The sequence below is a fragment of the Clinocottus analis genome, unplaced genomic scaffold (assembly GCF_023055335.1).
Source record: "Clinocottus analis isolate CAN_PGR_092001 unplaced genomic scaffold, fCliAna1.0.p SCAF_13, whole genome shotgun sequence".
Classification (NCBI taxonomy): domain Eukaryota; kingdom Metazoa; phylum Chordata; class Actinopteri; order Perciformes; family Cottidae; genus Clinocottus; species Clinocottus analis.
The window spans coordinates 3,182,988-3,198,026 of record NW_027175854.1 but is presented as its reverse complement, the minus strand read 5'-3'; the positions used below and the strand labels follow the sequence as shown (position 1 = coordinate 3,198,026).

Here is a 15,039-nt window from a genome sequence, read left to right as displayed (position 1 = left end):
TCAAAGCATATCAATGTGATCTCCCTCGACAGTTTGGATCTTTCAACAGACTGATCTGCAAAGCTTTGTTCTGTGCTCTTGCGCGTCTTCTGAGCCGTAGACCTTTATTCTGCTCCGTATCTGATTCTGCAGTTGAACCTCACACTCGTCCGCTAAATAGCAAGTGACAGCGAGTGCCAGTCAGACTGCGAGAGGAGATGGAAAAACAGATGAAGTCAATTTCTGTCTTGTTCGTGTTTTCCGGCTGCTCCGCCTTGTGTTTCTGATGACAGATTGTGAAATGGCTTTCATGTGCGCGATCCCCACAGATTCGGTGGAGGGCAGGGGGCATTCAGAGTCGTACCTGTGAGGCCCTCTGCAGGGAAATGTGCTGAAATAGGAGCCTTCCATTGGAAACCGGTGGATAGAGGCGGCTGAGGAGGATGCTGCAGTGATGTTTCAGAAGAAGGTATTTGCATAGATAATAACGGGTGAGTCCCCTCTGGGTGACATCTCTTATCTAATCAGTTGATTTAAGACTGCTGTATCTAGGATCAGCTACCCACAATGCTACATCATATCACAATCCCTGTCAAGTGTTGGCATTGCTCAAGGATCAGGGAGGATCAGGGTGGATCAGGCAGCCAGCCAAAATAGGTGACAGGTGACACACTCATGTCAACAGTTCCTGAAAAGGACTTTAACGGTACATTAACTTAGTTTACAATTGCAAACAAAAGGTGAGTCATGTGACTGTAGCTGGCGTGTCAACCCTTAACTGTCTATGTATGCCACACCCCGGCGCTTACTTTAACTTGCGACAGCTGCGGTTTTATTGTTGGAGCAGTAGGTGCTTTGACACATGCTTTCATGATTTTTCCACTTTCCCCTGTGACATCTTGAACATTTCATTCAAGTTTGTTTACTGACCGGTTCTCCTGCGGTTTGGCAAGAGGCAAAGATAATTTGTCCTCTTTGGAGCTCAATTAGGTGACGACTGTGTTACTGTGACAATATTAAGTGCAGAAGGTGAAATATATTTTTATGGCTATAAGTATACTATAGTGACATTCAGTCTTATATGGCCCACATTGGTAGCACTATGTTGTAATTGTGAGTTAAGTTACTTCAATTATGAGCTTTGCATGTGGCACGGAGGCCTGATGACGCCCCTGACGGAGACAGAATTTCTTGATTGCCTCACTTTTGGGAAAAAGCTGGAAAACTATATGTTCAGCAGCTTGATTGACTTATTTTTAATCGGTGGTCTGTACTGTGGTGCTGTTTTGTTTCACATATGACTCATTATGTATACAGTCCTATTGATTTGCAACTCTGTGCATGAATGTGGGAGATTACAGTTGATAGAAACACGTGGAGCCTTTTCTGTTTTCCGAATTAGCATTCGAGGGGAAAACGAGTGAGCCACACCCAACCGTTCGTCCTTCATCTTTAGTTACAGTTTCCATACAGTCTGATAGAAGACCGGCTTCTCTTCTTGTCTCTCCAGTCTGGACCCTTCGGTGACTCCGAGAGCTTTACGTCAAGGAGAGGCGGGGTCGGATTACAATAAAAAGCAAAAGAGAAATAGTAGCAGCTAGCTAACCTGCTACAGCGTGAACTGTTGTTGCAGGTGTTCATGAGCAGACACGGCTGTTAATGAGCTGTAGCTGCACACGTTGAGCTGCAGACACACATGAATGGCCTCATACAAGTGCATGTTGGCATGCCAGAATCAACAGATTAGGATTTAAGAATCAGAAAACAATTTCAGGGGATGAAATGGTTTCTTGGTAAAGAGAAGTCTCTGGTTGAATCTCATATTTGCTTTGGCCTTTTCTTTGCTACGTGTATGTTTTGAAGAAGTCGGTTTCATTTTACGCTGCCAAAAGCAGTCGACCACATCTGTTCACAGAAGGGAATTGAAATTTGCTTTTTCTGCACTGTTTCAACGACTGTGTGTAGGTGTGTGTGTGCGAGTGCATGAGAGTGAGACCAGTCAGGAAAAATTCAGGTAAATATCAAATGTGTATCATTTGTAGCCGCAAGTGGGGGTCAGATGTGCAGATTTTTGTCTTCCAAATCGGGAAGCAAGTTGATTCTTAGTCTCTGCCAAGATGCTTTGAAGAAGCATCACACAATAATTATATTGTATGTAATAAATCAGGTTACTTATTGGATTTCTTCATATATATATATATATATATATATATATATATATATATATATATATATATATATATATATATATATATATATATATATATATACATGTTACATTATGTCCATCCATCATTTAATCAGTGTTGGACAAGTATCAGACTCACATAAAGGACAAAGACTGGAGCGCTCATATTTGGTTTAACTCACCTCTCTGTCTGAGTGCTGCTCCAGCTTTTCTTCTGCTTGTCAACACGCATCCATCACATCATTCTATGCTGAAACGATATAGAGAGTCATGCATATTCAGTATCCGTCATTTTAATTTGAGGAAAAAAGGCTTGATGAGGAGCTGTTAAATTGAGTGATTTGCCTGTCACTAACACTTTTAGATAACTCAGCATTTATATCGAAGGAACATTATGTTCAGTGAGTTATATAGGATCACAATATTTAATCTGGGTCTCAATACCACCACGGTAGTTTTTTTTAACAACCCTTTATATAATAAGCATGTCTCTGTTTTAGAGATTGTGTTCACTCCCTAAAATGTTACGAGGTGTGTGTGTGTTTTCATGATCGTGCTCACATTTGTGTCAGTGAACAGCTGCTCCTCCTTTTCCCCACCTGTGTAATGCGGCTGAACAACACAACAGTAGTTCTCTTGTTCTTCTCGTAAAGATCCAGTTAAATTAGCGATTGCGCCGGTTTAAAGCTCACAACTCTCACTCGCAAGAAATTGGAAGATAAGCAGCTTTTTGTCTCAAGGGCCAACATCGTGTGGCTTTATTGGTTTCCTGGTTCAGCTTTCAGCTGAAAAGGCTTGATTTAAGCACACACACATGCACACGTTGACACACAGTTTTTCGACAATTGACTGCTTTCTGATTCTGGACACAAAGTGGTCAAGATGGTGGGTGTTCCCCGCCTTTTTAAAACATGTGTTTATTTTACTTTTTGAAAGTGCTGCAAATTAAGCGGCCGGTAACCTTGGGTGGATTGTTCAGTGGGAGTACGGGTTGGTGAGAAGGAAACGGAGAAGAAGGAAGCTGAGAGAAAAACCTTAAATGTGTAAATGACTGGAACTCCTAGGGTTTTCAAAACAAAACTCAAGATTTCATTACACATACCTGTACAACTGAGGGCATGGAAAAAACCCCTCCCTGCGTGCACGTCCACACACATGCATGCACTCCACAGCTGGGTTTGTCAGAGAAATAATAAGAATAAAATAAATGGAGCAGAGACAACTCCCAGCCAACAGAGCCAACACGGTGTCGGCGAATTCACAAATGTGCAGAACCCACGGTCATCAATCACAGACAGGAGGCCCTCAGTCGCGCTGACAGGCTCGGACGGAGAGGAGGCCGAGTGTTTTTGGGCCGCTCTCTGTCTGGACGGGTCGGTGGCGTGCTGTGTGCCCAGACCTGACTCCGGCTTCTTGGGTTGGGTTTGCTCGGGATTCAAGCCTGACTGATGATGAGGCATCACATCAAACCGGCGCCAACAGCGCTGTAAAGCTAACGGCCGTCACTTGTCAATAAGGCCCGTTGGCGGTGTTCACACGGGTCCTCCTCGGGTTGTTTTATCCGGTTTGGATGTCGGATCATGAAAACCAACTGTGTGTGTTTTGTGGGAATATTCTCATGGTGGCTTGACAGTTTACTGGTAATACTACAAGCAGTAAATTGACCTAAACCAAGCAAAAACATAGACATAGACCGTCCTGAGGGGCCAAGCTGGAGTTTAGTCCCCAAAATTGAACCTTGACCAGGGTTCAGAAGGACAAGGAGGGATCGAGGGATAGAAGAAAGAGAAGAAAGGGGAATCCTCTGGCAAAGACAAAGCCCCCAGGGTTTCTGCTATGAGATCTAACTTTGTCTGGGTAAACATGTCTGGAATGACAAACTCAATGCATGTATATGTATGTGTGTATGTGTGTGTGTGTTAAGTGCACCACATCCTAAGCCTAAGGAGTGTATGGATCTGGGAAAAGGAAGAGGAATGAATAGATGACAAGAATGTTGTTCATTTTCTTTAGTCTAGTGGCTCTTAACCTCGAGGTTGAGACCTCTTTGGGGGTTATGAAGCAGGTTTTGAAAGTAATTTTCAGATCTCGTTGTTTTCTGCCGCTGGTTTCTGACACTAAATATTTTTAGCCTCTTTTGAAACTTCATTAATAGAAACAAGTTTGATGAATCATATATTTACATGGGTTGCCCACTTGATTGATAATCCCGTTTCCATGCGTCAGAGCATTAATTGCTGAGGTCTCCTGCCACATTATATTCCAACCCCAAACCAGATATTTAAATTGAGAGATTATATTGTGGTATACCACAATATGATGTTGACATAAATATCTAAATATATATATATATAAACACTCCTCTGTGCAAACAGGACTTTCTGGACTTACCTCCTCGGCAAGAAAGCAAACTCCACGAATAATCCAAACGGTCGAAATATTTCTTAAATTGTGTTATAATTCAATTTAATCGTGTGCATGAAAGTTCAACAACCACTGTCTGTCTTTGAAATGATAAATCTGACTTTTGGGAAGGCTTTGAAGATTCTGTCCTCAACTGCTCAATCTATCCATCTATTACTCAGTTGATATGTTACTACAGAAACCCAAGCAGGCTGTAATTCTCTTGTCCGCAGACACAAGTTAATACTGTGGGTCCAGTACAAACAGAGTTCATCGTCATCCTGATGTTCTCAGCCTCCCATGAGTTTACTGAGTGTCTCACTGCGTCTAATCGTTTCTTCACCCACTGTCTGTCTATATTAGACACAGGGTGACAGGACAGCTGTCTCTGGGCCTCCTCTTGGTCCATGTATGCATGCACAAGGACGAGTGAGTGCCTTTGCAATTGATCTTGCATGGCAAATGGATCATATGTGGATTGTTTGACTGAGTATTGCTCCGGTCTCTGATCCTGACATTTGACCCAAAAGAGGAATCATCACCAAGGAATTTGGTAGGCTTTGATCAGTGAGGGTGCACAGTTAGTGCACTGTGTGAAGAGGAAAATATGACACACTCATCTTATACCGAAGACTGGGTCATGTCTGCAAATGTATCATTGAGTGCAACTGTGCTTTGTTAGTCAGGGAACTGTAGAAATTGACTCAAGTGGTCAATTATCAACCAAATGGAAGTTTCCTGTTCTGAAACATAAAGTAAAATGAACAATTACATTATCTTGAAGGGAAAGAACCACAGTTGACATGCAAAAACAGGAACCATAATGAGACTATAATGACTTGCCATGACTGTTTACATTCTTTCACACAGAACCTTCAGATTGAAGCTCAACAGATCATAAGAAAGTCAAAACTGCTGCTCAGCATGCGCTAAAAGATGATAAACGTACCGCAGAAGATCATCATTTCAGTGACACTTCACCCAGTTCTCAGTCAGACGAAAGCATTTTTTTTTTTTAAAGTCGGTATCCACAATGTTCCTCCCGCAGCATCCTGGCATTAATCATGAGCATATGGTTTGGAGAGAATGCAGGGTCACAGGGTTACATTTCAAAGCTGATTTTAGGTTGTCCTGCAGGATCGCTCTGCTACAGCTGCTCTATAGTTCCCTGTTCGAGATTCCACCTTGAGGATTTTAGTGAAAGAACAATTTAGAATGATGCGACAATATAAAAGACATCAATGTAATCAAAGCCATAGTGACCTCGTATAGAAGAAATATGAATCTAACACATGGTGAACCTTGAGAAAGTAAAGTCAGCAGAAAAGTAGCTGTATGAAAAGAGATATAAAGGAGAACGTAGTAAATGAATGAAACCTGTGGGGTAATCCCCATGGAGCTGATAGAGTATAGAGTCTTTGATGCTTTGAGGATCCTGGTTTCATACCTCTGTGTTGGGTCCAGCGGGGGAAAGGGCCTTGTGCACGCACTGGACTCTACAGCACGAAGACAGAGCTGAACAGGAACAGAAGTCTTTTTTTAAGAACCTAAAAGAGGGAGGAAATAGCCATTCATCATGGATAGCATGTGATGACGTCTCTGACCCTATATCCTCTCTCTCCTCTCCCCACCTCTCTCCCTCTCTCACTTTTTCACCTTGAGAAAATTCTCAATCCCACAATAGATTGCTCATTTACACAATGTTACAAAACGGGCATCTCGAGAACGCAGACCACCCGTTCTCAAAAGTAAAACAAATAATGCATGTGATTCTGGGCTATACAAAATAAATGGAATTGAAAACATAACTCCTTGGTTGGAATAATAGTAATGATGCATTGACCTCTTACTAACACAGAAATACAAATGGGTGCAAAAAAGAAGCATTGAGACAAGTCAGTGTGATCATCTGACAACAACAGCAACTTTTTTTGCAAGATGGCAATAATCTCATGGCCATTCATGTCTTTTAAGGAGTCAATCTTCACCTCCTCCAATCCTCAAAGTCCTCCAAGTCCTCCAAGCCCAACAAAATGTTAAGAGAATTTGTAACCAGTAATCTACACGGCAAAATAAATACAGGAGGGCTTAATAATGAAATATAACAATATGTTCTTATTATAGGCCATCAGGTTAAAGATGTGTGATGTTGCTGATCAGTTCCTCCTCTGCGGTTGAAGCTGAGTTCATCAGTGAGAACACATTACACGTCTTAGGTTGTAATCAACCCCTGCAGACATGCATCCTTGTTCTACTTCATCACTCGGATCAGAAAAGGCCGGTGAGGAATCTTTAGTCAAATGCAGAGTCCTCGTCAACTCGACTTTCCTCTCTCAAACGACCCCAGCGAGGACCCTTCGCCTCTCTTTACTCATGCGCCATACTTTATCGGTGAGCCCCGTAATCCACCACAGCTGCTCAACTGTAAATACAATTAACCCCAGTAATTGTGTGATGTTGACTTTGGATTTTGTACATTTTCTCACTGACTGCCGGTAGCCTGTGCTCTCTGAGGATGACATCATGGGGTTTCAGGTTGCCCGCTGTGGTTTCAGTTTCCCAAGGGGGTCGTGGGGGGAGGCGGGGGAGCCTGAGCATAGACCTGGAGAGCAGAATAGACACTCGTGCTCTCCGCTCAGACGCTTACATCCACAGTTGACTGACCTCTCTGCCACCTCGCTGGGAGCCCAGAGATTGTTACTGGCTCAGTTGTAATGTGTTGACAGATGAGGCAGATGTGTGTTCCTCTCTTACAGATAGCTTGTCTGTGTTGTTTTCCGAGTTGAAAAGTACTGTTATTAGCTGAGTAAAGAGTATAAGGTGGCTTCATGGAAATCCGGTGGGATGGTTTGCATGTTTAAGAAGCCTATGTTGTCAATTAAGAAATACTGTTTTGTCTATAATATTTCCTGAGTGTGTGTGTGTGTTTTGTTTGGGTGTATACAGTGTGTGCTCACGTTTTCAGGAGAGGGAGCTATCAATGCCGTCTGGAAGACAGATGACATGCTGTATGTATTATTGCTTGTAAGGTTGGCGTTTTCTGTGTAATTTTGTGACGAAAACATAATGACCAGAGCCACATTTAAAGCTTTCTGGCCAGTGTGTTTTTCAAAGTGACTTTATCAGAAGTCAGAAATCAAGGACACTGCCCACACTTTTGTTTTGTGAACATTTATAAACCATCAAGGGAATGAAGCAGGAATTCTTAGCACAGGACCTTGTCCTTCTAACACTACCATGTAAAGCATAAAAATAGACCGTATAGCTTGTTGTGGATTGGTAGGCAGCGCAGAGCAAACCCTCCACCAGTGTCAGTCATTCTGTCAATCATCTGATTTAGTTATTTAAAGTCACTGGAGCCTGCAAAGTCAACCTCTTCCACTGTGATGTCAAATAAGCAGCGTGGCTCAGCTTTCCTGTTTTATTTTTCCACTCCCCAAATGGACACACCTGGTGATGGCAGCCACTGAATCAGCTCTGAACACACACACACACACACACACACACACACACACACACACACACACACACACACACACACACACACACACATGCACGTGCACACTTGCAACCAAGTCATCATCTTCAAGTAAATTCTGCCTTCCAAAACGTCATTCAGTTTTATGTGAAAATATGATTGATAGTCAAATACATGAGGGGGAATCTTCAACACTTGGGGATTGTACACACTCAAAGACAACGTCTGGTGAGGGATTTGTCCGTAACCCTGTATTGATCCTTCCGAGATAGGCTTTCTGGTGGACGGCCACTCTGCCATGCCTACATGCACACAGCCACACTGGCTGCATGCCACTATCTAACTATAGAAGTGAATACAGTCCAAGGTCAATTTGTGGCAGATTTAATGTTGCATCGAGGAGTCGTTCTGATGGGTCCAGAATGGCTGTTTTGTTTTCCAATTTTAAATTCCAGTCCCAGAAGTATATGCATTATTAGCTCATTGTGCTTAAAGCCTGTGGACGTTTCACTGCTGCTGACTAACACACTGAGGTCACATCCCAATCAGACTCAACTGCCCTACAGGGAGAAGTCTGCTACTTTAGGAAAAGTAGCCGGCCAGGAGTCTCTATAAAAGCTGAAATTAAACCCCTCTGGAGGTTGTCTGCTGCCTATTTTGTCTCACAAGACAAATATGTTAATACGTAAACCAGCCACGATGAGTGGACAAAATCAAGATGAACAGGAATTGAATGGCATCTGCTTTATATCGTATTGCTTGTGAATCCCCATAGTATCATTTAGTATCTTAAAACAAAACATGTTACATGTATACAAATCAGAGATAAAAGTTTGAAGATGTGTTTTTGCTATAAATCTTCCTTTTTGCTAAAAACAACAGAGGCATTCAAAACTAAGCCCACCGGTCCACATGGAGCGATGAGACTTCATCTTAGGGCAGTTCATCCATGATTATCAATATGATTACAAAATATCAAGGTTACTATTGGCAGCGTACCAAGCAGCAGTGTTTAGTGTTTGTAGTATCTCATATGAATGATGATCTTGCAATAAAAACAAAATGAAATGTATCGCACACAATGAAACCTATGCAAGAGATTATTCTTAAAAGAATAAGTCCTTTTTCATAGATAGTAGTGTAATTTAGCCAGCTGGTCACACAGCTGTTTTGCTGATGTTGTTTTTTTTTTATTCCTGAAGAAATATGGGTAGATTTCTGTTTGTTGTAATTTCCCAGAAACCCAAACTGCAAAAACTTTGATTTACAAAGTGAAAGGAATTTAACTCTATTCGGCAGTGATCAGCTAAAGACAAACATGCTACTAATAATCAGTATCTAGCTATACATAGATGACAATAGATAACAAATGGACTCTTGATTTCACACATTGGATGTTTACTCTGGTAATTAGTTGAGGTAAGTTAGGAGTTAAAACCAAAGAAAAAAATAATCACATTTTAGTTTTATGCAATCACATGTCCTGTACATTGAAATAGTCAATAATCTCTTATTAAAAGAATACAGCACATAATGCCAATTTAGCTAAATAAAAAAAACATGTGTTGCCCCAAACCTTTAAAATACCAGATCTCGTCTGCTTTTGAAAAACGTTCAGTGGCTGAAGGAGTTTTATCATACATTGTTTACCAGTCAATTCAATGATCTCTCTTGTTGCATTATGGGTAGTGTAGGATGACTTATACAGTCTGTATATCTAACCCTCTGCTGCAACCATTGTTGTTGAGCTGCGTGTCACAGGTGCCCTAACTTTATGAAAGTGCCTCTTTGATAAGTGTAGGAAGAGTAAAAGCATATCAGTAAACAGGCGGCCTCAGTTTAAGAGTCGGCACACTTTGTTTGAAACACCTGTCTGTGGGACAGCAGTTACCCAAAAATCCCCATCAATCAGTTTGAAGAACTCAGCCAGCGGCCTTGGCGAGCAACTGGGCTGCACCACTGCTTTACTGGGTATGTCTGTCATAAAGGAATCCAGGTCTCACGGTACAGCGAAGATGAACATGAAAAAGAAAATCAGTGCAATGACTAATGATGGACTGACAATGTTGGCTTGATATCCATGCTCTGCATCTTGGAGCGTATTAGTGTGACAGAAGAAGAAAAGGTATAGCGAGAGAGAGAGAGAGTGTGTGTGTGTGAGAGAGAGAGAGAGAGAGAGAGAGGACAATGGCTGGAGTGTGACTGAACACCCAGCCGAAACGTGTGGTTGCATTCTCGCTTTGTTCCATGAGATCACAGTTGTGGCAGATGCAGGATAGACTGGGAGCAGCTGTTTTGCTCTCTGTTCTCCAGTTACAGACGCTGGCACTGCCTGCACTCTGGGGATGGGCAAAGGGGCACGTTGTCGAGTCTTAATAGTGTTTGTTCTCTGAGGGTGGGCACAAAGAGTCCTCAGACCCGGCAGTGTACTCCACCAGTATTCTTGGCATCAGAAGAGAGGGACATGGCCGAAAGTGTCAAAGAGAGTGGGACTGGTGACAAGACATAACAAGCAGCTGGTCCCACTCTCACAGGACCCATGGCGCCATTAATTACACTGACTGTGGAGGCTATACGGTGAACTCCAAATGTTATTGGAAGGTGCGCTGATTTATTGTGCTGGTCAGTGGAAGTCAGATCAGGCAAGACTCAGGTAGAAATCCCTTACATTGACCAGTATAAAAAGGTGTAAAATATATGGGAATTTGTAAGAGAAAGACTTAGTGAGAAGGCAGCTGGCACAATTGGTTCGAACAAGAGCCGGTTTTATTGCAAAGGGATGGAAAAACTGAAAGTTCTAATGAGAATTTAAACACAGTGCAAGCGGCCTGACTGAGTGCAAAGCAGCTTTAAGTTGTGCAAAAGAAACAGTTATGATTAATATCCAAACAGCACTTCCAGTATTTGCATTTTGAGCGTGCCTTCCTGTACTGAATTATTGACTTGTTTGTGTGTAGCCAGTGTACAGCGTGACGCAGCTAAAGAAATGCACTCAAAAGTGCAGTTTTATTTCTTGCCGTGGATTCAAACTCATTGGGTGTAGATTTATTATTCTCGCTCTAAACTTAAACAGAGAGCTGTGTATGGTATTCACACCAACAATAATATGTTGTCTGTGCAGCTCCTATATGGTTGACCTGACTCTTAAATTTTCTTCACACTCTGTTTCCATACATTTTATTTCTGCCCCATTGACTTCGCATGCACCTTTTTATAGCACGTGAGTTATGGTTTCCTGCACTATGGCTGAAGCCTATAGCTTGAATTGTAAACTTGTGATCACAATAACCGAGACTTGTTACCGCTGTTGTATATTCCAGAAGTGTATGAGGAGAGCAGAAGGTCTGAAAATGGAAACAGTCTAATGAGATGCTCCTGCCAACAACTTTCCAGCCTTCACCGGCAGCAGGCCAAGTCAAGAGAGCAGAAAACAACCCAACACAATCATTTTCTAAAAATCAACACTTTTCCATGGAGTCAGGATGGATTTTACTAGCGTCTGCTGCTGACTGCAGGCATTTTGCAGAGTTAACTACAGATGAAGAGATGTGTGGTACATATTAGATTCTATCTCATCTCATCAGGCGTATGAAGAAGTTTGACCTCGACTAATAAACTGATATAACTCAAAATATGTGAATTATAGATTAATTGATTCAATATACGTTACCAAATGAGTCTTACAAGTTTCTCACAGGAAATATGTTTCAGTCTACCAAGGAATTACTGTAAAGTCTCAAATCAAAGCACTGCATCTGCAGCTGTTACTAATGCAATTACTCAACCTTTCAAAACATTTAAAGGTTGACAGATTATATATTTATTATCACACTTTTATCACAGACCCTGGGTAAAAGATATAAATTGTTTATAGCCTGACTGTATGAATGTAGTATTGTTGAATTGACTCTTTAACATTAACTGTCTTTTTTTGCAACGTGTCTTCCATTAGCGACGCTTTAGCGATATATTGAACAGGACAGAAAGTCCAGAAATCCCTCTATTGTAAACTAAATGTATTGTCAAAGAATTAGTGACCAAGTTAAATAGTTTAATACATTTGGAAGTGTTGCTCGTGACATCATGCATACTTCAAACTCACCTTGGTCCACCTACTCCAGTTGGACTCTTTTTTACATTTTAAAACCAACACTTGCGCTGAAAGTTGTTGCCATATCGGAGGACATCAGGAGAAAAGTCCATCCTATCATATGTCATGCCTGTTTTTTGGAGGTTGATCCTGACTCCTGGGATGATTTCTAACACTGGCTCATATTTTACAAATGCGAGCCCAATTCAGACATGCAGTCTGTTCTCTGACATTTTCCTATTGAAAACTACGTCTGTGGTTGCATCAGATGAGGTGTTGTCTTCCTCCCTGTCAGCAGTGCGGGGATGCTGCCCACAGTGATGCGCACTTACAGTAAGTGAAGGAGTGATGTTTCAGAGATGGATAGCATTTCCAGTATTTATCGACTGCTGCGAGGCGGCCCTGGATGACACTGCATTCAGATACATTAGTGGTAGAGCGAGACTTGACGGGCCTGCTGGAGGGAAAAGAGGGGCTTGAGAAGTGAAGAGGGCAGACGTTAAGACCTCACCTAGATTATAGTCTGACACGGAGACATCGATCGCAGGCTCATTGCTCTCTGAGCGGCTTCCTGTGTTTTCATTGCGCTATCATTGGATGAGAGCAAACAACAACGTCAGGGGGAAAGGCTACTGATAGCTCCGTATCTAATGCGCTCGGATCTCCGGGGAGAGACATTTACATGTACTAGAACGCCTAATAATGTAATGTCTGCATGTCTCTGAATGAGCTATTACTGTAAGAGCTGTGATACTTACAATAAACTCTCACAACACAATTATAGAACACACATCGTTCCTTGTCGAATAGTTGTCTTTATTAGTATCAAACAACGTCCAGAGTCATTTAATGCATGCCAAATATTATATTTTTAGGAGCAATTCAATTTTAGCTCTGTTGCAGTACTGTGTGGAGCGAGATGTTTGAGAGTGAATACAGACAGACAAGCAGAGTAGAATAAACCAACTAGCTTTTCCTCTGAACGACATGTTTCTGTTCACAAGCTGTTGACCTGTTTCTCCCAATTAAGGCTAAAGATGCCTGTTTGGCAAGCTGCGGGTCAGAAAGACAACCAGAGCCAGAGTTTCCCCGCCAACACTGCACAGGCTCTGGGTTTCCCATCAGCCCGGAGAACAAACTGTGAAACGCTCAGTCGGCTTTCCCAGAAGAACACGGGAGGCAAACAATACCAAATGGAATTTAATTGAATACTTTCATGAATAATCGCTTATTTTTTAGACTGTGTGCATGGGAGGGAGATATCATTTTGCACTCCAGTACCACTTCAGACTCGACCTTCACTCGATTTCGTATTGAACTCCAGACTACTGTTGTGTTTACTGTATCCCTGTGAGACATCTGAACGTCAGGAAACGTCCAGTGTCCAACGTTCATGTTATTCTTTCATTCATTTCAGTCCCAACATTCACATCTGCTCCTGACTATCTAAGCTTATTGACGACAGGATGGACAATGGAAAGATCTGTTGATGGTGATTATGGTTAGGTGAGTGGAGTAACAGCTGAATGTGGATATCTTTGTTAGCATTTGCATCTCCATCCGCCCTGAGTTAGAGGAAATCATGAAAGAGTGCAGGCTTATAGTGCTGTGACGGATGTGACGGGAACAACATGGATATCTGTTCAGCGCTAAACCATCTGTATCAATCATTTGAAGGAGACAGAACAGCTTAGCGACAATAGATATTGTGAAAAGAAGAAGGCAATGTGGTGGAACAAGTGATGAAGTGTGATAGTGAAGAGGAGTTTGGGCCAGTCAGCAGGGTGTCTGTGTCCTGATAAAGATTAGATGTTATATTTAACTTCTGCCTCGTTTCTGTCTTCCATTTTGGTGGAATCCAGTCAACTTGACATTGTGTCTCTCGTTATTTTTCCATGTGCAGTTGATTTGTGTTGTGGAGCACGGCTGCACTGTCCTCTATAGGTTAAAAGGAATAATCCTCTATGACATCACATCATAGCTGCTGGGCAGAACATATCTCTGGTTGCAATTTCTGTGAAGATGCATTGCTTTACTCTGTTTTATATCATTGTAAACTGAATTGATTTGGGTTTTCAGTTGTTCAATACAAGGCATTTGAAGACGTTGCCTTGAAATATGTTTTTAACAGATTAATCAATAATAATTCTTTAAATATGACCACATCCGGATGAAATCCAATGGAATTTAAAGGATTTAACCAATTTAAATTGAAGCATCCATTGCATCATATGAAGTTTTGGCTCAGATAAGAATGATAACTCAGTGCAGATACATTTCACTGGGATGAAAAAGAAACATCTAGAAGCATGACTGTAGCACACCGTATTTTTGAGCTGCACCATGTCCTTACCTGACACAGCCATCACATGTTTATATGTTCAAACAGGCAGTGGGACATTCAATCTGTATACCTCTGGAGTGCTGCCAGCTCTGTGAGACATGTGCCGTCACAGATGAAAGGCATTTCACTTCGGCAAAAAGGTCACAGTGTTTTAATTTGCTCCAACACAGAAATAGGACCGTAAGTATCAACAGCTGTGAGACATTACGACTACTGTGTGTCATTGTCTGTCTAGAAAAGGTAACACTTAATTTAATTTATCCATTCAGTCATTTACTTAATTTAATAAGTGGTAGTTATGTGCTAATTACGGGCAATTTATAGTAATTGTATCTTTCCATCTCTCTCTTTTTTTTGAAATGTCTTTCATTGCTGTCTGATAGAGCCTCTGTGGATCTTTCACCTTTCAAAACAGGGTGAAAAAGTCATTTCAAATGATATATTATGGGCCTTGTAACACTTTAAAAGTACTTTAAAACTTCAAATCAATCCTGAAGCTAACTGGAAGTCATAGCAAGGAGGCTAACATGGGGTTCATGTGATCATCTTTGTTTGAT

The 15,039-nt window shown here is 41.6% G+C and overlaps 1 protein-coding gene across 4 annotated transcripts in view; it reads left to right on the top strand.

The window, feature by feature from the left end:
* The window catches only part of bmpr1bb (bone morphogenetic protein receptor, type IBb), a 45,144-nt gene that overhangs the window by 4,968 nt on the left and 25,137 nt on the right, over window positions 1–15,039 (top strand). Inside the window, exon 1 of one of the 4 annotated variants that reach the window (XM_068573856.1) lies at window positions 327–470. The exons of the other annotated variants lie outside the window; for them this stretch is intronic. The gene's annotated coding sequence lies outside the window, so the exon portion shown is untranslated. Of the gene's footprint in view, window positions 1–326; window positions 471–15,039 lie in introns of those variants that run through there. 4 annotated transcript variants of the gene reach the window in all.